Source organism: Mirounga leonina, unplaced genomic scaffold (assembly GCF_011800145.1).
Source record: "Mirounga leonina isolate KUSES-001 unplaced genomic scaffold, KU_Mleo_1.0 Mir_94, whole genome shotgun sequence".
Taxonomy (NCBI): Eukaryota; Metazoa; Chordata; class Mammalia; order Carnivora; family Phocidae; genus Mirounga; species Mirounga leonina.
The window spans coordinates 19,194,059-19,219,494 of record NW_023270855.1 but is presented as its reverse complement, the minus strand read 5'-3'; the positions used below and the strand labels follow the sequence as shown (position 1 = coordinate 19,219,494).

Sequence of the window (25,436 nt, the reverse complement as noted above, 5' to 3'; positions counted from 1 at the left end):
AATAAAAGCCTTCAGAACTTGTCTAAGGAGTTTACACTAAGGAGAAGCTCTCTGATGGGTGTGAATGCATCTTAAATATCTTGCTCTCACATGTATCAGTCTTTATCTCCCTTTTGCACAAGTGCTGCGGGCTTTGGGCTTAGAGCCGTCAGCTAATCTGAAGACTGTTGCCTCTGCATGTTAAAGCTACCTTCCAGTTACTGCATATAATAATTTCCCACTTACATGAGGCAAGGATTATTTCTTAGTTGATTTACTTACTCATTTATGGACGATTATTTCTTTTTAAAACTAGTTTACATTTAAAAAGAATGGATGTAAGTAAAGCTATTTTTAAAAATAACAATATGGGTAGAAGAACTGATGCTGGTAGCTGAATGACTGAAGTCTGGCCAAGGCTGGGATATAGTTTCAATATGCATGCCATTAAAGTAAAACAAAACAAAACAAAACTCTAAACAACCAGGAAATGTCCCACACCACAATATTATCTTAGTTCTGCCTTAGAATCAATATTTACACTCACGGAGAACATGTGAGCACACAGTTCACTTACAAATCACGTCTAGGATTTTCTGCCAAGGCTCAAAGCAGCCGCTCTGCCCTGCCTACCATCCCTGACATGGTCTGATCAGTACGGTGAACATGAAAACTTCCATCTCTGCAGGGGACAGACTCTGCCCCAGACAGTGCCTGCTCTCAAGGTAACCAACCATCTGTAAGTAGTAACATGACTCTAATCCAGCAGGCTTAAAACCCTGTCCTTCAAAACCTTAAAACCTTTTCTCTTAAAATCTCAAGACAAGAAAAACACTTTGTAGAGTCTTTTTTAGGTTCCAATGACTATGCTGGGCAATTTACACATATCCTGTGGATTTCATTTTTGCAGGATCCTATTCCTTAGCATTACTCATGACCCCATTCAACAGTTTAAAAAAAAGAGGCTAAGTAAGGCAGACTGACTAGAATGAGGTCAAAATTCAACCCTAAAGCAGAGTACCCTGTCCCCACACCCACCAGACTGGGGTGTGTTTGTGAATACAATCAAGGGAGCCTAATTTTTATACTGATTGAGAAACAGGAAATGCCATAAGAAAACCTGTGTCCCGGTACACGTGGTAGGAGAAGTGGGAAATTACTGAAACATACCTGCTTAATGGCATGTCAGATACATTTTGCTCCGTACCTAGAAATACCCAACCTACTCATTCAAAGGAGTTTAGATGCAGCTTTCTAAACTCTGGCCCTCTTCCCATTATCTTGGGATGGAACATGGTCTTTGGCAGATGGGTCCCCCTGCGCCAGCATCAGATTAAGTGTACAGCGATCGAAGCCTTAGAACAGGGCTGTTTCTGTGTTAATACAGCCAGGGCTGACCATCACTCATGGTGGGGAACACTGCATTATTAAGATCAAGAATCCTTGGTCCAGAAAGCCCCCTGGCTCCAAGAGACAGTAAAACAGGAGTCATGGCTCATGTGCATGAACTGGGTTTGGCACATTTGCACTACTTGAATCTATCTGCTAGATCTAAATGATGTTTGTCAGAGAGCAACAGGGAGAGGGAGAGGAAGAGGACAAACAATTATGTAAACAGCTCATCTGGGGAAACCATTTGAAAAATAAATGAATTCATCCAGTAGCCTACCACAGCCCTCTACAGGGATACAGATAATAAACTTCATACAATGACTTTATCTTACCTGCCGTTAGGAACTCTTTACTTCTCACTGGTTAACTGGATCCTTGAATAAAATATGTCTTTTAGAGGAGATTTAGTTGATCCGCGAGCTGGATAATGTTTTGCTTTCACATCTGCCAAATTGCTTTTGTGGGGCTGTTTTCAAGAGAAGTAGCAAATATTCTGCAAGTTTTCGACCTTTCATGCAACAGGGCTTACCCCCACTTAGACAAAGGCCACACCTTCTTCCTTCTTTATCATTGCTGTGATCAGAGCAAGCGATCTTTTGTCCAGGGGCTCTGATGGAACGAGCCTTCTGGCTCTGATCACTCAGTATTTCTAGAGGTGGAGAGGTTACCACACATAGCACTGACTGCTGTACGGCAGGGGGCAGGGGGCAAGGGCATCCCGGACAGAGGATGCTGTTTGTTCTCTTCAACAATGGAGACCCCACAAATATACCCAACATGGAGGCACCTGAGTGTGGAAACTTTATTTCTTAGCCTCCCACATTACCAGTCCATTCACCTGTCAGGATACTGGCAATATCTGAGAAATACTGAACTGCTTCTGAGAAATAACATGTTTCACCTGCTGGACACAGGAAAGGATGCTGCGGTCAGTCTTTGAACTGGCTTGGGTCTAGATTTTGAGAGGCCTGTGTTTGCGAAATTTCAACCTGAACTCCTAAGGTCCTAGACAAGTAAAAAAAAAGAAAAATTCTCTTTTCTTATTTCTTAGGGCAATTTTAAATAAATCATCACAACTCGGTACCATTAATAGGACAGAGAAACCCAAACCATGTTTTATATTGGAAAAGCTGTCTTCTTGTTTTCTCGAGGCAGCCACGTGAACTTAATGAATTTCAAAAAGATCCATTCTGCTCACCAAACCTCCTACCAGCATCATAAATGTGGCTCAAAAAACATCTTCTGATCTGAGTTGGTTTCTAAAGCAGCATAAGAAAGCTGGAGTCTTTGTAGCATTCACATTCAGAGGTGAATGGGCCACAGTAGTGGGAACTAATGGACGCTTGATGAAATAATGTCAGATGGGTAAAAAATAGTCACAAGAACTTCCTCATAATAATCACAGTCAAAACTAATGAAAGAAACCTAAAGATGTCTGCTAGGCAGAGGGTGTATGAATGCAGGACGCTCTGTTACAAGATGGCCATGAGATGCGACTCCTATAAAACACTGACCCAACAAACCCCTGATGTTAGGAGGTGTTTCATTAGATTGAAATTAGACATGCTTTCCAGAATCCTTTTGAAAAATTAAAAAAAAAAAGGCCCCATTCCCTGCAAACTACAGACAAAATAGGTCATTACTCAGACCTCACTTTGCTTTGGCTTTTGGAGAACACAGTTACGAAACTATCGTCCAGCCCCCAGAATCTATATTTACCAAGGTCGGCACCCCTTTTAGGCAGTCCATTTACTCTTCCTGGCTTTCATTTAGTTTAACAGCATCTAAAATTTACAGAATTAGGGACAAGATGGATATATATGGGCATTTCTTTTCCCAAATCAGAGCCTGAATAGAGAGCATAATAATATGGCTTTTTTGCATTTTCTTCTTTTTCTTTTTAATTTGAGGAGAGGGGAAGAGAATTCTTTACCAAAAAAGTTTGCAAGATACATTTCTCGGTTGTTTCTCACCTTAAAAATGAAGTATATCTCCTTTAAGTGTTACTGGCAACATACAACATCTCTAAGTCAGCTTAACCCTTTTCCTTGTAAATGAAAAACACATTTTCAGACTCTCTGGTGGTACTTATTTAACGATGGGCTGCAACTTGCCAAATTATATTTTCTATTCAAAAAAAGGGTAGATGAGCTAGATAAGTCAAAGGCAGTATTTAGGAGGAAGCCTGGCAGACTTGCAGAAAGAACGGGCCTCATATTATCACATTTACACAGCCTAAAACCCTGTACTAAAAAAAAAAAAAAAAAAAAGTTAGCCATTCTTTGCATCTGACTGTGTTGACAATCTGGAGTCCAAAGTCTAACATAAATTTATGGCTACCATTTTATGCAATTTTATTTACAAGCCAAGGGCCACTTGCCTACTAGGGGTTTTCTGCAAATTCTCTATGCCAAATAACAGATCTTCATATACCTGATTTTTCCGCCAACTTACAGGAGCATGGAACAGTCTCAACAAAGGCCTTAAAACCATATGGCACCCAATGCCAAAGATATTCACCATTTGTACCTTTGTATGAAAGATTTACTGACTCCAGCTGTAAATCTATTACTATTATGCCAATTTCACCAGAGGCAAAGGCAGCCCGGAGAGAGAAGCCAATGTACTAGAAGTAACAGAGCAAGAAGATGCAGGTGCTGGTACTTGCCAGTCTGCCTCTAGGGTGCAGGCTCATAACCCTGATGGGACCTCTCTGTCATTGGTATCGCTGTAGTTGTGATCACTGACACGCACTCTCGGGAACACGCACATTCTTCCCTGGGCTTTGGGCTGCCCTGGGTGTGGTTACTGGTTCAGAGGTCGAGCCTCTGCAGTCTTGGATGTTCTGCCCTCTTCCTGGCTCTGGGTCTTGCTTCCTGAGCCATACCTTCTCAAACCAAACCTGTGCAATGCTACGTCCAAAATCTCCAATCCGGGGCCTGGCAGTCCCAGCTGAGTGACTCAGAGCTGCAGACCAGCTGCTGTCATTGCACGTCTCTAAAATTCTCTTTTCCCATCTGAGTGAGTTTTCTGGAATCCTGGGACTCACCTGCCTGCCCTGCAGGGCTTTGGCTATTGTCTCGCCCATCTGTCTGTGTGGCCTAGTCCCACCTGTTATCTAAGCCGGCATCTGGGTCTCTTCTCAGCAGTAGCCATATGGCCTCAATTTGGGGTGTGTCATGGGGAGAGGGGATCACAACCCCAGCACCATCTGCGTTCTATCAGGTCCCTCCAGGACCTGTATCAACTTCTCTTTTCAAAGCCTAACAATTTGAGGCTTCTTTTCTCCCTTGCTCTTCCTCTGGTGGGTTGAAGAGGGAGCTCTGGTTGTCACCTGATCCATACAGTAGCCCATGCCGCGGATGATTCAGTCCTTCCTAGGGCCGCTCACTCTTCCAGGTCCTGCTGGATGCCAATCGGAAACCTTCCTTCTCAGTGTCACAACCACCACCAGTCCCCTGCCGTGATTAGCAGCAAGCCTTGTCATCAAGACCCTAGGGTCTGCAGTCAGCCAAACGGGGCTGGAATCCTGGCACTGCTGCTGACCAGCTGTGTGCGACTGGGCAAGTCTAACATCTCCACTTCCCTTTCGTCATCTGTAAAACGGGGAATACTATATGGTTATTGTGAAGCTGAAGGGACGACGACAGTCGAGGTCTAAGCATGCTGCCTGGCACACAGTAAGTGCTCAGTAAACATCAGGGAGTGCTAGCTGCTAGCTTATGCTTTTTATTATTCTCATCATCACTATTACCGCCACTACCAACTGTGGCTTTTACAACATCAAAGTTATCTAAATATAGAATTGTTATAGTAGCTATATGCACAGTGCCATACAATACTGTATGTGTTGTGTGTTCTCTGGGGCTAAAGGGAAATGAGGAAGCCACCAAAAATTAAGAGAAGTGAACAAATCATGTAACCTCTCTAGGCCCACATTTCCTCATATGAAAAGGAGAAAAGTTGGATGAACTAGGAGTTCATGCTGCTGAATACTGCCTAAGAATAAAACTGATACATAGATCAGTGGACAGAACAGAGAACCCAGAAATGGACCCTCAACTCTACGGTCAACCAATCTTCGACAAAGCAGGAAAGAATGTCCAATGGAAAAAAGTCTCTTCAACAAATGGTGTTGGGAAAATTGGACAGCCACATGCAGAAGAATGAAACTAGAACAATTCCTTACACCACAGACAAAAACAAACTCAAAATGGATGAAAGACCTAAATGTGAGACAGGAATCCATCAAAATCCTAGAGAAGAACACAGGTAGTAACCTCTTGACCTCGGCCATAGCAACTTCTTGCTAGACACGTCTCCAAAGGCAAGGGAAACAAAGGCAAAAATGAACTATTGGGACCTCATCAAGATAAAAAGCTTTTGCACAGCAAAGGAAACAGTGGACAAAACCAAAAGACAAGAGAATGGGAGAAGATATTTGCAAATGACATATCAGATAAAGGGCTAATATCCAAAATCTATAAAGAACTTATCAAACTCAACACCCAAAGAACAAAGAATCCAATCAAGAAATGCGCGGAAGACATGAACAGACATTTCTGCAAAGAAGACATCCAAATGGCCAACAGACACATGAAAAAGTGCTCAATATCACTCGGCATCAGGGAAATACAAATCAAAACCTCAATGAGATACCACCTCACACCAGTCAGTATGGCTAAATTTTTCTTTTAAAGATTTTATTTATTTATTTGACAGAGAGAGACACAGCAAGAGAGGGAACACAAGAAGGGGGAGTGAGAGAGGAGGAAGCAGGCTTCCCGCTGAGCAGGGAGCCCGATGTGGGGCTCGATCCCAGGACCCTGGGACCATGACCTGAGCCAAAGGCGGATGCTTAATGGCTGAGCCACCCAGGTGCCCCAGTATGGCTAAAATGTTATCACAAGTCAGGAAATGACACATGTCGGCAAGGATGCGGAGAACAAGGAATCCTCCTACGCCCTCCCCACACTGTTGGTGGGAACGCAAGTTGGTGCAGTCACTCTGAAAAAGAGTATGGAGGGTCCTCAAAAAGTTGAAAACAGAACTACCCTATGACCCAGCAATTGCACTACTGGGTGTCTACCCCAAAGATACAAATGTAGTGATCTGAAGGGGCACGTGCACCCCAACATTTATAGCAGCAATGTCCACAACAGCCAAACTATGGAAAGAGCCCAGATGTCCATCGACAGATGAATGGATAAAGAAGATGTGGTATACATATACAATGGAGTGTTATGCAGCCATTAAAAAATGAAATCTTGCCATCTGCAACAACATGGATGGAACTAGAGGGTATTAGGCTAAGTGAAATGAGTCAATCAGAGAAAGACCATTATCATATGATCTCACTCACAGTTAAGTTTAAGAAACAAAACAGAGGATGATAGGGGAAGGGAGGAAGAAATAAAACAAGACAAAACCAGAGAGGGAGACAAACCATAAGAGACTCTTAATCATAGGAAACTGAGGGTTGCTGGAGGGGAAGAGGCTGAGGGGATGGGGTAACTGGGTGATGGACACTGGGGAGGGCACGTGATGTAATGAGCACTGGGTATTATATAAGACTGATGAATCACTGATCTCTACCTCTCAAACCAATAATACATTATATGTTAATTGAAAAAAATGTGATTTGTGGTTAATAAAAATAATAATAAATGATGTATAAAAAAAAGAATAAAGCTGATAAACCTATATACTGATATCAGCTTCCATAATACCCTAGGAAGATAAGACAAATCCTACCGGTTTCCAAACAACACTGCTTGTTACAAACTTTGTTTCCAATGAAAAGCATCCCTGTTATAAAAGCCAGGTTTGTCTTCATCCCTCAAACCATTTCCTGAAGCTTATCCTATAAGATAAGAATTTTTATGTCAAATAAATAGATGACATCTGAGCAAAGTAAAAACAAACCCGATACGTGTCTCAACTTCACGAAGGTCAAACAATGGACAGCCAAAATGTTCAAAGTATTACCCTAATTAGGGAAAAGGGCAAGGTACTCCAAGCTTGAAATTTTCAGATGCCACATGATGATGGCTTGACAATCTTAATTTACATTTCAAATTCTGGTCATCCCTCAAAGGAGGAGGGATGGTTTGTTTTGCAACTTTGCAGTTGGACTTACTCAAATCAATTTCCTTGCCTGGTTTACACAAAATGACATCTCTTCTAACACAAGGAATGCAGAAAACCTCAACTGGTAAGCAGTCATGCTCACTTACCACCCTGAGACTAAAATGTGATTTGATAATCTTATCAGAATATTCCCATGACCTGTGAGCACAGTATTCATTTCATAAAATACTGAAGGAGCGGCTTTATCACAAAATTCCCAGAAGGAATATCAGAATCTATGTGGGAATTCCCCACCAGAAGAACTGTCCCTTTGTTCCAATTTCATAAAATGCTCCTTTTCTGAGGGCAATGAACACATTTATGAAGCGGGATTCTAGGAGGAGAAGCCTGGAAGGGCAGTGACCACTTACTGCCCACCCGTCTCTTTCTCACCTTTCCTTTGACAGTACAATCCATATTTGAGCCACCCTCAGGGATGGTGAATAAATCCTGAAGGGGCCATGCCAATCACAGTAAATTCTGTCTCATAATTGATTTGGGGTGTGACCCATTTGTTTACCAAGCCAATATGAAGGTTCAGTCTGTTCTAGGACTTCTAGGAAAGCATCTCTCACACTCACAAAGAGAGACAAAGAAACAATATCTTGCTGCCATCTCTGGAGGCTGTCTTGTCTAGATGTGATGCTAGGACCTGTGGCAGCCCTCTTGTGACCATGAGGAAACTATGCTGGCATGGTAAGGATGACCAAGAAGAGCCCGGGTCTTTAACAAGGTCGCTGAACTGCTCAGCTCACTGATCTGGAAAATCGCCCAGTCCTTGTATCTAAGAACATGTTTTTAAGTTCCATTACGTATGGTTGAAAATACCTAAAGTAATAGAACTGGGCTGGTGGAAAATCATTAGAGAAAAATCTAGTTGTTCATCAGATGTGTCCTCCAAAGAGCATGCAGAAATGGGCTGCTTTGCCTCACCACAAATGGCAAGATGTGAAAGGAACAAGTTTTAAGAGTCTGGTAGCTTGAACAGCATGGACACGGACCGCTAAGGATGGAACTTGCACAGCTCACCTGTGGTGTATACAGATACTTCCACATCAAGTGAGCAATGTCCTAAACATCCCCATGTGCTGGACTCTGCAATCTGTGAAATGAGGATTTAGGAACAAGCCTTCTAAACTGCAGATGGATAGGAGATAAAAAGATTAAAAAAAAAAAAAACAGTGACTACAACATCCATCAGCAAATGCCAGGTACGACTGTTATTAGAAATCACAGTTCAGGAGTGCCTGGGTGGCTCAGTCAGTTAAGCGGCTGCCTTCAGCTCAGGTCGTGATCCCAGGGTCCTGGGATCGAGCCCCACATCGGGCTCCCTGCTCCACGGGAAGCCTGCCTCTCCCTCTCCCACTCCCCCTGCTTGTGTTCCCTCTCTGTCTCTGTCAAATAAATAAATAAAATCTTTAAAAAAAAAAAAAAAAAGAAAGAAAAGAAATCACAGTTCAAAAATCATGGCCTGGGTTTCCAAAGTTGTTGTTGTTTTTTTTTTTAATTCCTCAGGGGATTAAAATTTTTTTATCAATTTTATGCAAAAAGAACACTGAAACTGCTTCTTATTCAAAGTCTATTTAATTAAAAACAAAAAACCGAGGAGCACCTGGGTGGCTCAGTTGGTTAAGCATCCAACTCTTAATTTCAGCTCAGGTCATGATCTCAGAGTCGTGAGAGTGAGCCCTGTAACAGGCTCCACGCTCAGTGTGGAGTCTGCTTGGGATTCTTTCTCTCCTTCTCCCTCTGCCCTTGTGTGCATGCTCTAATTAATTAACTAACTAGTAAAATAAAATGAAACCAAACTAGTCTTATTTATCTGGCAGACATAATTCACAGAACTCTACACATACTAAAAGTATAAACCTGGTTCGTTTATAAAAATGTTTTTATAACAATGCTCATACCTCAAGTCAGTCTTCCTCCAGACTGCTTTCTGCCTTTTAAACATAAACTTTCAATGAATGGCTTAGACTTTTAAAACTTCAGCTACTACTTTCACTACTTTCCTTGCTTAAATAGCAACAAAGGGCCCCAGGTGTGTTAAGCACCAGACTAGGGCAGCAGGTACAAAGACAGGGGCCTATTTTCATGGAGTGTATGTTTTAATGGTGGAGACAAAATGAAATAATAAATACTAGTAAAAAAAGAAAAACCTATAATTTTATTTTAGGAAATAAAACTAAAGCTGTGGCTGATGCTAATAAGGGAAGAAGGAACGGGCTCAAGGAAACCGGGTGGGGAAGGCAGTTTTACTTCCAGTGGGAGAATTAATCAACATCTCTTTGACAGGTGCCATCCCAGCTGTGATCCCAGAGGGAAAGAGGCGCCAACCCAGGGAACATTCATGCAAAGCCAGGAGTTGAAAAGAAACAGCTGCTGGCACCAAAGCCACAAGCCACCCCAGCGGTCTTACTTGTGTAAGGTGCAGATCCTCACTAACCCGCCTTTCTAGCTGCAGCTGGTTAGGACGACAGAAAGTCCTCCTCTTTTTAACTTCAAGGTTAGAAGCCCACGAATGGTAAAGTGCCCTCATTATTAATCTTCCACTGGAAAAGCACGAGGCTTTAGTTGCTCTAAAAATAAACACTCATTGCTGTCTTATGTTTCATACTGCATCTCAGGAAGCAGTAAATTAAAACTAGTTTTGACCTGAGAAGTTTTATAGCCTTTGAGGTACCTGAAGATCCACAGGGCTCCTTCTACATCACAGTGCAGAACTGCTCTCCTGCAGCATTTTGGTAAGTGCATGTCAGTGCCATAACGATCGACACAATTCCACTGCAAAACTACCTTCTAAATAGTTACGCAAGTGAGGAAGGCCAATCAAGAGCGGGCTGAGGATTCCTGGGCCACTCATCTGATACGGTAGCACGTGGCAGCAAAGAAGGCTTGGAATTTTCTGGCAGAAAACCAAACCCTTTCCATGGCATACTCTTTTTATAGCCCCAGCTCCTACTACATGATATTTGCCACATGATTACATAAAAACTAAACAATCAGCCACAGCACTAAGAGGAAACTAAAATCCTGTCACTGAAACAAATGACAAGCACACCCATAAGCACAGAAGCAGTTTCCGGCCAACCCAAAGCCCTGTGCTGGAAACTGTTTCTATTTGATGAAGGTAAGCCAGACCTGCAGTTTGCAAAAGAGATTTGTAGAGCAGCAAGGGAAAGGCAGCGGAAAGCAGGGAGCACAGATGCATCTCCTCCTTAGCTCCTAAACCCTCAGGATGTAGGTCTCATTATTCCACTTCCAGATGAAAAAACTGAGATCCTAGGAAGTCAGTGAACTTGCCAACTTGCCCAAGGAACGTACTGCAGCTGAGACGTGAATCAGATTCACGTGGGCTCCAAACCACATGCCTTTTGTCCTCCTCACATTGCGTCCCCTGGTCAATTAGGTTTGATTCTTCATTGTTCCTTTTTTTTTTTTTATTAAAGATTTTTTTTTTATTTATTTATTTGAGAGAGAGAGAATGAGAGACAGAGAGCATGAGAGGGAGGAGGGTCAGAGGGAGAAGCAGACTCCCTGCCGAGCAGGGAGCCCGACGTGGGACTCGATCCCGGGACTCCAGGATCATGACCTGAGCTGGAGGCAGTCGCTTAACCAACTGAGCCACCTAGGTGCCCCTTCTTTTCTTTTTTCTTAGATTGTATTTATTTATTTGAGAGAGAGAAAATGAGAGAGAGCACATGAGAGGGGGAAGGGTCAGAGGGAGAAGCAGACTCCCCGCCGAGCAGGGAGCCCCATGCGGGACTCGATCCCGGGACCCCAGGATCATGACCTGAGCCGAAGGCAGTCGCTTAACCGACTGAGCCACCCAGGCGCCCCGATTCTTCATTATTCCTTGAGTCATCAGGAGTAACAAGATTTTTGAAGGTCCTTCATAAAAATCTTAGTCCCTAGAGATGAATAAGAGGAAGCCGAAGCATGTTGCATGAAGTAAAGACTGAGTTTCACACAGAACCACCTCAGGTGAACATGAGCACAAGCAGGTTAAGGATCTTCTGGGAGGAGGAGAAGAGGGCAGGGCTGCACATGCACCTCCTACATGTATGATGGCACACGGCCCATTCTTCCAAGCCTCTGGTTTCTTTTTTTTTTTTTTTTTTTAAGATTTTATTTATTTATTTGAGACAGAGAATGAGAGAGACAGAGAGCACGAGATGGGGGAGGGTCAGAGGGAGAAGCAGGCTCCCCGCCGAGCAGGGAGCCCGATGCGGGACTCGATCCCGGGACTCCAGGATCATGACCTGAGCCGAAGGCAGTCGCTTAACCAACTGAGCCACCCAGGCGCCCAAGCCTCTGGTTTCTACTCTGACAATTCCCACTGCACCAAATGCCTTGCTCTTCTTTACCCTGTACGGGCACAGCTCCTCCTCAGTAAAGTTCTCTGACAAGTCCAGCACCACCACCGGCGCCAACGTCATCCTCCGCCCTGGGACAGACACCACCCCAGGACTGCATCCCGAGGCCCACCATGCTCAGGGCTCCTGGGACATTCCTAGCACCGTGGCAGAGTGTTCTGAGGTACCCTCTTCAGTGCTCCGGGACTTCTCCAAGCAGGACCTGAGTTCAAGTTTCTTTCCTCCCTAGTACTTAGCGTGGTGCCTTCGAGTTGCAAATTCAAATGGATACCCACGGATCCTTCACCTGGCCAAATGGGCCTGGGCTGGGCTGGGCGGCTGCAGCTACCAAAATGAAGGGCGCTCAAGGGGTTGAGAGCAGGGGCTCTGGGTAATGGGACTTCCACCCCCTATGTCACCTTGGTCTTCTCTCAAACACTGTGCCTTGGTCTCCTCATCTATAAATGGGGATGAGGGTCTTGCTCGGCCCCTTGGAGAGCTACTGTCAGGGTAACAGGCAGACAAGGTTGGGAGATGCTGACACCTGAGAGTTGCAAAGAACATAATGAATGCTCTGTTAGCCTTCCATCACTTCCTGTCCCCCCTCCCCTGCTTCATTTCCTTCCAGGCACTCACTGTCCAGCCAACACATTATATATTTGGTTTGGCTTACTGCCAGGCTCTGCCCTACTAGGATAATAAGTCCATCAGGAGAGGACTCCTGTCTTCTTCTCTGCTGTATATGGCACAGAAGGCAGTAACTGGGATGCACAAGGCCTCAAGTGTTTCTTGGATGAATGAATGCACAAACGAACAAGTGAATGACTGAAAAAGCGAATACTGACTGACCAACCCATAGAGCATACAGTCTCGAAGACACTTGAGGAACGTTAACAAAACTGAAGACCATGAAATGGCATGTCAATAATTACAGGGATATTTCATTTTTTGTGTTAGTCACAAAGTAAAAGTGGCACATGAACAAAATGCTTGGACATGAATTTATTGTTGATCTCACACTAGGTAGCAAAAGAGGTGTCACACCTGTACCTTATCTGTCCCCAGACTCCCTATTATATAACTAATGCTGTGTGAAGCCACACCTCACCTACTAATAGACCATGCTTTAACAGAGCCCTCTAGAAAGGCATAAATCCTCTGTAAGAAAATCCACCGCTCCCACTGGCCGGCTGCCTAGCTTCAGGTTTCCTCAAAGGCTAGTCTTTGATTGATCAAGGGGCAGAGCCTTCCTATCCACAAGGAAGCACTGGTGGAGGCCAGGAGGAGCCTCCATCTACCCAAGTAGCAATGGTACCATTTCCCCTGGCACTGAGAATAGAGGAGGGGAGGAGGGCAAGGAGGGGGGTGAAAGTACTCAGGAAAGAAGACCCCAAGCTCCCCAAACTCCTCTCTGGAACTCATGTTCCTGCAAAGTCTCCTAAGGTACTTGCTTTTTTTTCACCCTTAATATCCTGTAAGTGAACCTGCTGCTGTTTCTGCCGATCTACCTGGCTGTGGGCAGTGCTAAGGAAACTTGTGCAGGAAGTCAAGAGAAGATAAAGGTCCTGAGTTTTATCATCACCATAGCTACCTGTTCAACGTCCATGAAAACCCTAAATTAAAAAACATCATTTGACTCTGTCCAAAGGATGGACTGACTTTTTCAGGATTCTGTATCAAAAAACTTGCATTTTTATAAAAGCTGTCCTCATAATGAAATGAAAACATTTCATTCAACGCCACACATACCCGCGATCTCAGTTCTACTGCAAACATTCTTTTGTTCTATCACATCTGTAAACTAAATGCTCCGGCATACTTCTGCTTTTCCTGTTTTTAAAAAAGCTCTCTGTATTCCTTTCTTCTCAATATCCAGTGGTGAGAAAAGTGATTTATCACCTGCCACAGGACCACTGCTCAGTATTCCCACCATAAATCTTGCCTTTGTGACAAAGCCGTTATCTTAAAAAACAGATAGCATCAACCATTACTGCTTTCTATGTTGATGTCCTTTTATTTAAGAACGACTCTGTTTTCATTATAAATCCTTAGGCACATGAGCGGAAGACACATTCAAAGCACGTGCCTTCAGTGAGGGGCAATCCAGCTCAAGCGAAATGCTCACTTCTAAGCAGGGGCAAAATCCCTAAGTAAACACGTTCCACGGGGGCCGTGCTGAAGGACATTTTTCAAAGACCAATGCCATTTGGTTGAAGTCAGCTCCGGAGGGCCGCATACCTTTTCAATCAAAGCCACAGCTGCCGGAGGGAGAGCCCTGCCCTGGGAGAAGAGCCTTGAGAACTCCATCCATCTCCATGGGGCAGGTGGGCCCCACCTCATCAACAGACTCGGCTCCCGGGGTTCACTTCTAAGGTGGCTGCTCAGAAGCCCAAGAGCAGAAGCCGTGCCCTGAAAGTTGATGCGGTCCCAGATGCTTCCCCTGTTCTGTTTGGTAAACATGGCAACGGAGCTTCTACTCTCGCGCAGGGTTTAGGGCAACCCCCAGACTGACAGGCCAGGACAAAGAAGGGAAGACGGGACTAGGTTTGGTGAAAACGTCGCGGGCAATGTTGTACTTAAAGCGAGCAAGGGACACCGTGACTGTTCTCAGAAAATTAATTTGATGTGTGTCAACAGAATTTTGACTCATACAAAACACATCTTAAAAATCACTTCATTTAACATCTTCCTTTCACAGCTAAGCCAGGTGGAGTAAAATGAAACAGCTAGGATTCAAGTTTCTACAGTCACTCTCTCTTTTTAAGCTAGGTAATAAAAAAAAATAATAATAAAACATCAAATCGATTTGCTCACAGCTATGTGTTTTCTAAGTGTTGACCTATTTAATGTGTGGTCACATGGACTGATTCTCTTCCTCTCTTAGCTCTCTTTCAAAAATTTTAGTGAGCTTTTCCAGCGTATCAAAGTGCATGTAGTCAGACTACTAGTTATTAACTCAGTTGTGCGGAAATCCAATGCTATGTTCTGTTCCACTAGAGAAAAAAGTAAAGAAGTCCTGGATTAATTCATCCCAACGCTTAAAATATCATTAGCTTCCATCTGCTCCTTTCCAACGTGCTTCTCTTCCATGGGCCTCCAGACCTCGCGCGGTTGTCGGGGCCTCAAGCTATCTGGTGATTTCTATGTGAACCACCCCCATAAATCATGCTGCACATTCCGGCTGTCACAGAGCATCTAACTCAACCACAGCTGGTTGCTTCTAGGTCCAGGCACACCTGAGTCCCTGCGAGCAGTGAGACAGCAGTCCTCAAAAGGACTGTCCCAAGACAGCAAATAATCAGACCAACCCAAGAGGGGCCAACCAAAAAAGCAGCAGCAGCTTGATTTTGCAAGAATACCCTCCCTCCAACTTTCTAGTAAAAATGCAGATTCCTTCCTGTAGTTGGGGAAACCGTGCATATATATATATATCACTTAGATATAGAGATCAATAGTTTAACAGGTAACTTGGGAAAACTTCTGGAGTTTTGAGAAGATAGTTCCTGGAGTTTTCATGCTGGAGATCTCAGATAAATTGAGAAAATGCTACAATCTCATTAGCAAAAGGGGGGTTTCAGCTCTTGCTTTGAATCCCACAGTGTGCCGCAGAGACTAGGGTTTATCTCAAATCCTATAGCAAGATACAGAGCTTGTTGATAGTTGGCTGGAAACCAGGGGTGGCTTGTATAAATGCTGATCAGTTTTGCTGGCCCCAAAGGCCTCTCTGAGGTCCTAAGGTGACCATCTCTGGTAGTACCAGCCCTCAGAGCTGATAGCTAGGCATGATCTCTAGGGCCTTCCGTTGCCTGGAACAAAAGAGCATGTACAATGCACCCCAGGACTGACTGTTTTTATTACAAGGTGTAGCGAGTGACAATGGAATGTAGGTGACCGGGAGGACCAGGGGGAAAGTGAAGGACAATGGCCTCGAAGATGAAATCTAGCCACAAAGCCAGACCTATATATCAGAAGGAGTACTTTCTAGCAGAGATTAGCAAACCACAGCCAGCAAACTAAATGTGGTTTACTGCCTGTTTTTTTTTTTAATAAAGTTTTATTTAATAACAGTTTTATCTCTTTACATATGGTCTATGGCTATTTTTACACTCAGATGGCTACACTGAGTTGTTGCAATAAAGACTATATGGCCCCCAAAGCCAAAACACTCACTATATGACCCTTTACAGAGAGTAAACCCCTGTTCAACGGTAAAGTGCAAACGTTTTGGGCCATGTTCATTCTTCGAAATCTAATCTTCCAGGTCCTCCAACAATACCTTATAAAGCTTTGTAAATAGGCAAAATAATATAAAATCGACCTCCCCATACACATGGGTCATTACCACATTGGGTCCTAAGAGTAACCCAGGCTGTAACACTTAAAAAAAAAAAAAAAAAAAGCAACAAATACTGAAGGGGTGTTTCCACTCCACTCAGGATAAGCTGTTCACTTCTGCCTTGTCACAAACGCAAACTTTCAGCTATCAGAAGAATACGTAGCTAGACTCTTAGTACACCCTCTAGACAGGAGTGGACGGTGGGGAGGCAAGAAGGCTTAAAATTAAAAGGGCAAATACTCTATTCTAGCATCACAGAGAAGTAACAGTTGCCAGGATTAATGAGCTGGCTTTAGCCCTGTCCGATATTTAACACTCAGCCTGTACAGAGAAAAAAATGTCCAACATTAATTACCTTCTAGGGCTAAAGGCTGCCCTCCAAGTACATTCTAACTCCCTCTCTTTGAGCCTCTTGACTGCTAATCTCTTCAGCATCAAGAAAACCTGCCCCAAGACAGAAGTGCCTTCTTGGCTAAAGCTCTATAAAGCTTCCAAAACCAAACGGAGTACTTGGCCACACTAATGAGGCAGGGTGAGCCTAGGCAGCTACGAAAGCCTTCTCAGCTCACTCTTCTTCCCCAACACTGCTTTAAAAACAGAAATGAAGTCCATGAGTGCAGTCGAACAAGCACATTCTGTTACCGCAAAACGGCCAAAGGCAGCATCCACTACCAACTCCGCCGAAAAGACAAGAAGGTGATTTTTAAAACCAATTCAAGTTTTTCCCCTTCTCTAACCCATTTCTATCTCTGGCCATTCAGTCCTGTGCTAAACAATCGCTTCATTTACAACACACGTTGTACTAGGGTACTGGGTTTCATACCTCTCAGTTCACTGAAGGGCTGCGATAAGACGTCTCTCTTTGAAGTGTGGTACGAGTGAGCAACGTGGTGGTTTAAAAAGGAAAAGCTAATAAGTTAATACACAGAAAATCTCCCAGCTCGGAAGGATTTCATCTTTCTTGCGAACACAAGTGCTTCTGTAATTCAGCATGATCGCCTTTAAAAACAATGAACACAAACGGCATTATACTGTACTTAAAAGGAAAAACAGGGGTTTATAATTACACAGCTAAGTCTTAAGAAAGCTCACTAACTACAGAACAAATGCAGTATGTGTGCTGTTCACAGATTACAAAGGTGCCCACAACGTTCTGGAAAAGCCATCCCAGGGCACCTGGGTGGCTCAGTCGGTTAAGCGTCTGCCTTCGGCTCAGGTCATGATCCCAGGGTCCTGGGATCGAGCCCCGCATCGGGCTCCCTGCTCCGTGGGAAGCCTGCTTCTTCCTCTCCCACTCCCCCTGCTTGTGCGCGCGCTCTCTCTCTCTGTCAAATAAATAAATAAAACCTTAAAAAAAAAAAAAAAGCCATCCCAGCATGAGCAAATCTAGTGTAATACATTACACCTTCAAGAGTGCTTGGAGATCCCATTTCCGAGGCAAGTCTTCTTTGGACATCTGTGTCCAGCACAGCAAAGCTCTACACAAGAAAAAGTCGCTCCTAGAATGTTCATCTCATCTTTTGCTCCCAGAAATCTAACATGGTGACTTTCTCAAGGACAAACTTAAGAAAGGGAGGTCAAGTCAAACAGAAAACTCATCACCAAACTTGGTAATGTTTACAGGTGGGCCAAAACGAGATGTGTGTTTAAAATACAAAGGGCTTACAGAAGCTTAAAACTTTTTTTTCCCTAAAGATTTTATTTATTTATCTGAGAGAGAGAGAATGAGAGACAGAGAGCACGAGAGGGAAGAGGGTCAGAGGGAGAAGCAGACCCCCCGCCGAGCAGGGAGCCCGATGCAGGACTCGATCCCAGGACCTGAGATCACGACCCGAGCCGAAGGCAGACGCCCAACAACTGAGCCACCCAGGTGCCCCGAAGCTTAAAACTTTTTAAGAAAAAGTTCAGAACGAAGAAATGGAAAAGCATTTGACAAGACCACGCGCTGCGCTGTGTGAAGGACACTGTGGCAAATAAGCCTCATCCCAGGCCCAGCTCTGCCACCTGTCAGACAATGGATGGGAACGTCCTTCAGTGCCACTGTCTTCTCATTATACAAGCAGGAGACTGAATGGACCAATCTCCAAGGATCATCAGAATGCTTCCACGGCTCTCCACTTATGTCGCTCAAAATCAATTTTTGTATAACTCAGCAGTAACCCTCTCAACAAAAGTATGTCTGACTGTCAATACACTTAAAGGGTCATGTAATCTGAAAGTCAGGATGAAACAGGACAGAAAGAGAGGAAAGGAGTGGTAGGATGAAGAAGGGAGGTAAGAGAAGGGGAGGAAACCCCAACGAAATCACTATTAGTTATTTAGCTGCCATTTTGCAAGGAAGAGTATGTCCTTTAGAAGAAATGACACTCGCATGCACTCAAGTTCACACCCTAGATAGGCTAGAGAATGGCCTATCTTCTGCCAGAATCTTTCCTTTACCCTTTCTTTCCCCAAACTGGGGAGTTGAGCTCTTTCAGGATTAAGGACTGGAGAACCAAGTCTAAGTCGAGCCCCATTAAAATAATGCAGTTGACAAACCTTAGGAGCAGTGTTGCCCATCTCCATTCAAAACTAAAGCTGATGTAAAGGACAGTCACCCACCACGGTAAAGAATATCGGCTGAGCCAAACATCCTCAAGCCCTGAGTTGTGTGTTGCCCCCACTGCCAATCCTCCAGTGAAGACAACTGGGGACCTCTCCAGGTTGCAGTGTGCCAAACCTCAATGCCACAGATCTGACATTTTTAGCAGGGGCTTTTCATGTACCTTTTCCTGAATGTAAAAATAAGTACGTGATCTGAACTACAAAAATGTAGAGAAACAAGTTTTCACGATGATAGAAGTTGAATTCTAAGACCTCACCAAATACTATGAAATTTATCTTTTCAAGACCATTTGCTTGTCAGAATTCAAGCAACAGCACCAAACACTAGTCCCCTGAAGTGCCTGCTGAAATCATCAACCTTTAGCCTTTTAAAATTCTGCTTAATTCGACTCCTTAACTACATCTGTTGACTATCTATTTATCCTGTGTCCTGCAAAAGTGAGACTTTACAGACTCGATTATCTTGTTGGTGTGGGTTACTATGCATTGAGTGATAACTATGAGAGCTATAAAGAAGTCAAAGTCCTCGAGACAAGTGGAATTTCTAGAGAAAGAATCAAGAAACTGAATTATAAAGAATAAAAAAAAGTGAGAATAAACCAAGCACAACACATACTCACAAGATACTTACTTTGAAGGCCTCTATTAGTGTGGATGGCAAGGTTATCAAAGACATTCACTTTTCCTGACCCTACTTTAATCCACAATGTGATGCAATGTTTTGCAGACAGGACGAAATTAGTACTTTCCTTAAATGGAGTCATTCACTTATGCATGGTTGATGACTCATTATTAAAGGTCAATATTAATTAATTAATTCATTCATTCATTCATTCATTCATTCAAGCAAATAAGGCTTCCCCTGCTTTCAAACAGAAAGAATAATGTGGAGGAGTGCCTGATTGGCCCAAGGGATGTGAATCTATTATATTACTAACTTCTGCACCAAAGGGGTCTCTGTAGAAAGTTCTGTTCATGCTCCCTTGATTCATTTACTCTTCAGACTGTAAACTGAAAGAATGCACATAAACCCTACATGTAATCAGACACATAGATGTTTATGATGACTAGGATTAATAAGCAACAACAGGAAAAAAATGTTTACAGAGCCCCCCTTGGAACTGGGGAAATCCAGGCTCATTAGCTTCTCAGGTCAGACAGCTTCCTTCCCACCCACACCCCGCCCCGCCCGGCTCTTTGATCCCAGGGGGGACACTCTACAGAATTGGTGAATGTGTTCCCTCCACTCTGCTGGCTTAGGTCAACGGGGCACACCAGAAGAGAAGCAAGAAAGGGAGGACAAATGAGGCCTAGGTATTTGCCCCTCCTTGTGGGGTGGTCTCTTGACAGCAGTGTCCTTCCAGAGACCACAGCTCCTATCTGGGCAGGCCTCTCCACAGGGCCCCTTCCTTCTAGGTTCTCGTAACTCCTTCCTGCCCTGCCCTGCAGGCCAAACTAGGTCACAGCAGTGCTCCTAGCACAGGATACTGCCCCACCTGTATGCTCCCCTTACACCAGGGGTCAACAAACCGTGGCCCATGAGCCAGATCCTGCACAAAGCCTGTTTTGGTTAATAAAGTTTTATTAGAAGCCACACCCATTCATTTATGTGATGTCTACGGCTGCTTTCTGCACTAGAACAGCAAAGGAACTGAAACAGAGGCTGCATGGGCCCCAAAGCTGAAAATCATTACGACGGCTCTTTATAGAGAAATCTGCCAACTCCTGTCCAACACTCTTCTCATGCCCTTGAAAATAATCTTTTTAACTTACCTCTTCTGATCTACCCTCTGACAGGTGCACCATCTGTTTATTCCTGGGATCCCGCATGATATTGCCCCCAATTACTACTATGATGTAGCTTTAGTTACTGTAATTATTCCCATTTCATGAAGGACAAAGAAATTCAAGATTCATTTCGGAGGAAATATTTAGGTAAAAGGGAGTGAGAACAAGTTAAAAAAAAAAAAAAAAGCCACAAAGCAACTTACAGAGAGAGACAGAGACAGAGACTGACGTGTGAAGTGTTTAAACTTTGTCAATTCATTAAGGAACCAGAGGATTTTCCCCCTTATTTAAAAGATAAGGTAATAGCAGCCAAGAATCTAAGTTTGCTTTGGCGACTGATGAGGAACCTGCCCTCCCCCTGCCATTTCCTGCTCCTTATGCTTGGATATGAGGCACATTAATAATACTTTGGTGAGGGACCTGGAAAAGATTTTGCTACAGAATTCTTTCTTCATTCATGAGTGGTGTCAAAAAATTTCATGGGCTCTTTGTTGGTGAACAAAGAGCTACATGGTTAGACCCGGTTCTTCTCGGCCAGCCCCCACCCCTATATTTTGAATATTAACTCCATAATACGTGAGTCATATCCAAAGACAGAAATCTTCCAAGGCACACTGAATCTGGAAGGCCCACTCTGTGGTGGCATCAGAGACCAATAAACAGCTACCGCTAGATAATAACAGTCATCAATTCAAACCTTCCAGTTATTCAGCACCTTAAATGTGCCAAGGCCTATGCAAATACTTCATGTTCTTTTTCTTCATTTACTGCCGCCTGCAAGCTTATTTTTAAGTGTACTACCATTACCTTCATTTTTCAGAGGAGAAAATGAAGGTAAACAGGTATTGAGAACTCGCCCAAATCCATAAATGACAAAGTCTAAAGTGTAGAGCCTGCCTTTCTGAAGGAGGCATGCTGAAAATTTCCCCTGCATGAGAGTGGCTGTCACTCCAAGAGAAGAGGAGAAGCCTGCCATTGACGATCTGACTATAATAAGAGAGCAACTCAGAGGTTATTTCATAAGTAACTGCCATCACTGTTCTTGGAGCTCCTGGTGGTTTAAAACTATTATTGTGATTCCAACAACCATAAATGTCAGGGAGAGTATTTGCTCTGTGGGGTCTATGCAATTAGTATGGAATAAGTTTGCCCTGGGTGGGGGGAGGGTAATTTACATTCACACTAAGCTTCCTCAGACCTGGTCAGCAAAAGTCACAAGTTTCTAAACCCACCAGAGAAGCAAGGACTCCAGATGAACTTATTCCAAGAAAGGAAGGTCCTACCTGTCTCCCTAAATCACCATCTACTGGTTTTCCATGTTATTTCGCACCTCATACCGTCAAAGTATATATTCCGCGAAGTGTTCCTGTGGATGTTCATTTATCCAGTTGGAAAATGGAAAGCCCATGTTAGGACTGAGTTGGTCTTGATGGCGGGGAAAATAATGATTTTTCAGAGCTTTATCTAGGACCCTGCAAACTTAAAAATTCTTAACAGGTTCATGGATGGGTTCCAAGGAGCCTGAGTCCCGTGAAATTGTGTGAGCACATGCATGGGAGAGAGAAGGAATGAGAGAATATGAGAATATGCATTTTTTGGCAAGGAGATCTAAAACCCTCATCAAATCCTTATTGTGGGGTCTGTCTCCCCCAAACCACAAAGAGTCACTGAGATGAGAGCTAACACAGTCCTCTTCCTTGGTGCAATCAGGTCACACAGCATGCTGACTGAGGTAGACCAGCCAACACATCAGCATTTTGCTCATCTTCCTCCTCCTAAGCTGAGAGCATTTGCCATTCCTCTTTGCCCCATGTCTTGCTCACCACTGACTCACAATGAGCCTGTTACATCACTATTCCCCACGGACTGGAACTCAATACAAAGAGGAGAAAGCTGCACTGGACTCCAGCCAAAAGGTTTAGGTACTCAAGTAACACCTGTGAGGCAATATCCTGAGTCATTTCATCTTGACTTCAGTCTACCTACAAAAAATGCATACGGACCTCCTCATATACCGTATCTGTGGTTTGGTAATTCTCCATCAGTGACTATGTCCTATAATTGTTATTTTTCCAGAGAGAGGTTTGAATTATATCTTTCTGCATAACAATAAAGTTTACCTCAAACTAATTCTGAAATACAATACAGCCGCCTTTACAGTATCTGGTCAACAACTTCCACATAACACCCCAGAAGCAACCAGCAACTATTTGTATTTCAGTAAAATGCCCTTTTCTGGGGGAAGGGAGGATAAATTCTGGAGTATGAGGTTTAACTAAGTATAAATTTCCAAGGTGCAAACATACTCCCATATATAGAACAGCCCTTGCAAAAGCAGAAGCAATGTAACTGGGACTCTTCTTCATACAGAGAGAGAGGGGGAGAGAGAGAGAGAGAGAGAGGGAGAGAGAGAGAGTGTGTGTGTGTGTAGCTTTCTTACTGTCAGCTGAATAGGCAAAGAAAACTGATGCTTTGCTCAGTATGTTTGCCAATTTCCCCCAAATTTTAAAACAAAAACACTCTCTGTGCCATGACCATATGTCCTGACGTATTTTCTTTTACCACAGAAACCCAATGACGAACACCCAACAATGTGACATTAGTCTTTGAATAAATGTGACTCTGCTTTTGGAAGAAAATCTTTCACACTGGCTCTGGAGTTGGCGCAGTATGTCTGTGTGTGGGTGTGAATGTGTGAAAATTCTAGTTCTATATATTTTACTTGAAATTTTATTTGATTATAAAGAAATATCTGCTCAGTGTAGAAAATAAAATTACAAAAATTATATGAATATATAGTGTATATAGTAGTTGGGAGTCCAAGCCCTAGAACCAAAGGAAATATATACAGGGGCATTATTACAGAATTGTTTGCAGAGGCAAAAACTGCAAAATAATTGAAGGATATATCAATACATGTGTTATAGAATAAGCTGGGGTTACATTTGTATTTTGAAATTGCATGTGTTTATTAAAACCGATGACGTAAATCTGTATCTATTGGTGGTATGTGCATGACACACTGTTAAAGAAAGTTTAAATAGGGCACCTGGGTAGCTCAGTTGGTTAAGCGACTGCCTTCAGCTCAGGTCATGATCCTGGAGTCCCGGGATCGAGTCCCACATCAGGCTCCCTGCTCAGCAGGGAGTCTGCTTCTCCCTCTGACCCTCCTCCCTCTCATGCTGTCTCTCATTGTCTCTCTCGCAAATAAATAAAAAATCTTAAAAAAAAAAAAGAAAGTTTAAATAAAAAATGAGTACAGGATTCCACTGGTGTAAGGACAATGATCTAAAAAAGAAAAATCTAACATCTCATGTGTGTACATTTCTATTTTTACATAAGTATGCAGAAGGCTGTGAAAGGATGTGTGCCAGGCAGAAACACTGCTTACCTCAAGAAAAAGAGGAGGAAAAGGAAAGGAAGGTAGGCAGAGAACTACCTTTTTCATTTTAAAACTTCATTGTTTCAATGATTTGGGCAACTGCACATAACTTTACAATTTGGATGGTGGTGCATTCAATAAAAGAGTTTTTTTTTTTTTAAGATTTTATTTATTTACTTATGAGAGAGAGTGAGCAAGAGCGAGCACAAGCTGGGGGAGGGGAAAAGGGAGGAACAGACTTCCCGCTGAGCAGGGAGGCCAAAGTGGGACTCGATCCCAGGACCCCAGGATCATGACCTGAACTGAAGGCAGACAATTAACTGACTAAGCCACCCAGGCACCCAATAAAAGGGGTTTTTTAAAGACAGAAAGAGAACGAAGTATTATAATAAAAAAATTTCAGAATCCACCCCCTTCCTCCCTCCACGGTAGGGCCACTGCTGACAACTTGTATTCAACTTTCCATATTTCCCCCCACCTACACTAAAATAGTCTTCAAACAAAATATAAATATTTTATATAGAATATTCATATAGAATATACATGCGATATATATACATATGTGTAAATATATATATGCCACATACATTGTTTTTTAATATGCTTTTCACTTAATGAGGCTTCAACATGTTTCCGCTGGCATGGGGTCTGATTAGACAGAAATGTGACAGAGCCAGATGGGGACGTTCATCCTGTCATCCTCAGCTGCCAGCTGTGAGACCTCAGATAAGGCACTTAGCTGAGTCTCAATGGTACCTGCTGTAAAATGGGAACAAGGCCACCTGCTAATGCAGGGCTGTGTGAATGACACAAAATTCATCAGGATAACCAGGTTCACTCACAGATACACAACAGGTGCTCAACAAATGGACATTATCAGTATGAATTATGTAATAGTAATGTCACTGAGTACTTGCCTTGTGCTAAGAATGTTTCTAAGAACTTCTAAAACCTTGAAACATAATTCACTCAATTAACCCGCACACCTAACTTCTGAGATAGAGGCCATCATCCCCATTTTTCAAACAAGAATATGAAGGTCCAGAGAAGTGAAGTAACTTGCCCAAGGCTACACAGCTAATAGTATCAGAGCTGGGATCCAAACCAACACAGCCAGTTTACGATGTTGCTCTACTGTGGTTGTGGATGGATTTCAGGGAAGTAAGTTCTTCTACAGGAACATCTCGTGTAGACCATGTGATGACTGATTAACCACTCAGCTACAACAGCCTCGGGCTAGCAGTCAATTTTCTCAGTGCCGGTTCCCAGGCCTTTTCATGTGGGCACATATGTGTGCATTCACCTGGACACCCCAAAACTAGCCCCCCAGGGATGTTCAGCACTCTCTGCTCATCTTTCCCCAGGGGGCCAGCCAGTTATGCTCTGCAGAGGACCCCGGTCGGCCAAGAGCTTCTCTTTCCCCATAAGCATTTCCAGCACTTGAAACAAAGTTTAAGCAAAGGGAGGGAGA

General features: G+C 43.4%; 1 protein-coding gene and 1 long non-coding RNA gene across 4 annotated transcripts in view; both read right to left on the bottom strand.

Moving 5' to 3' along the window:
* PDZRN3 (PDZ domain containing ring finger 3) overlaps window positions 1–25,436 on the bottom strand; it is a 239,713-nt gene that overhangs the window by 172,756 nt on the left and 41,521 nt on the right. The gene's annotated exons all lie outside the window — the stretch shown is intronic.
* Window positions 895–8,763, bottom strand: LOC118004961. Its single transcript, XR_004677743.1, has 2 exons — window positions 7,126–8,763; window positions 895–4,967 (listed from the first exon to the last, which is right to left on the bottom strand). It is a non-coding gene; the product is annotated as an uncharacterized LOC118004961 (long non-coding RNA).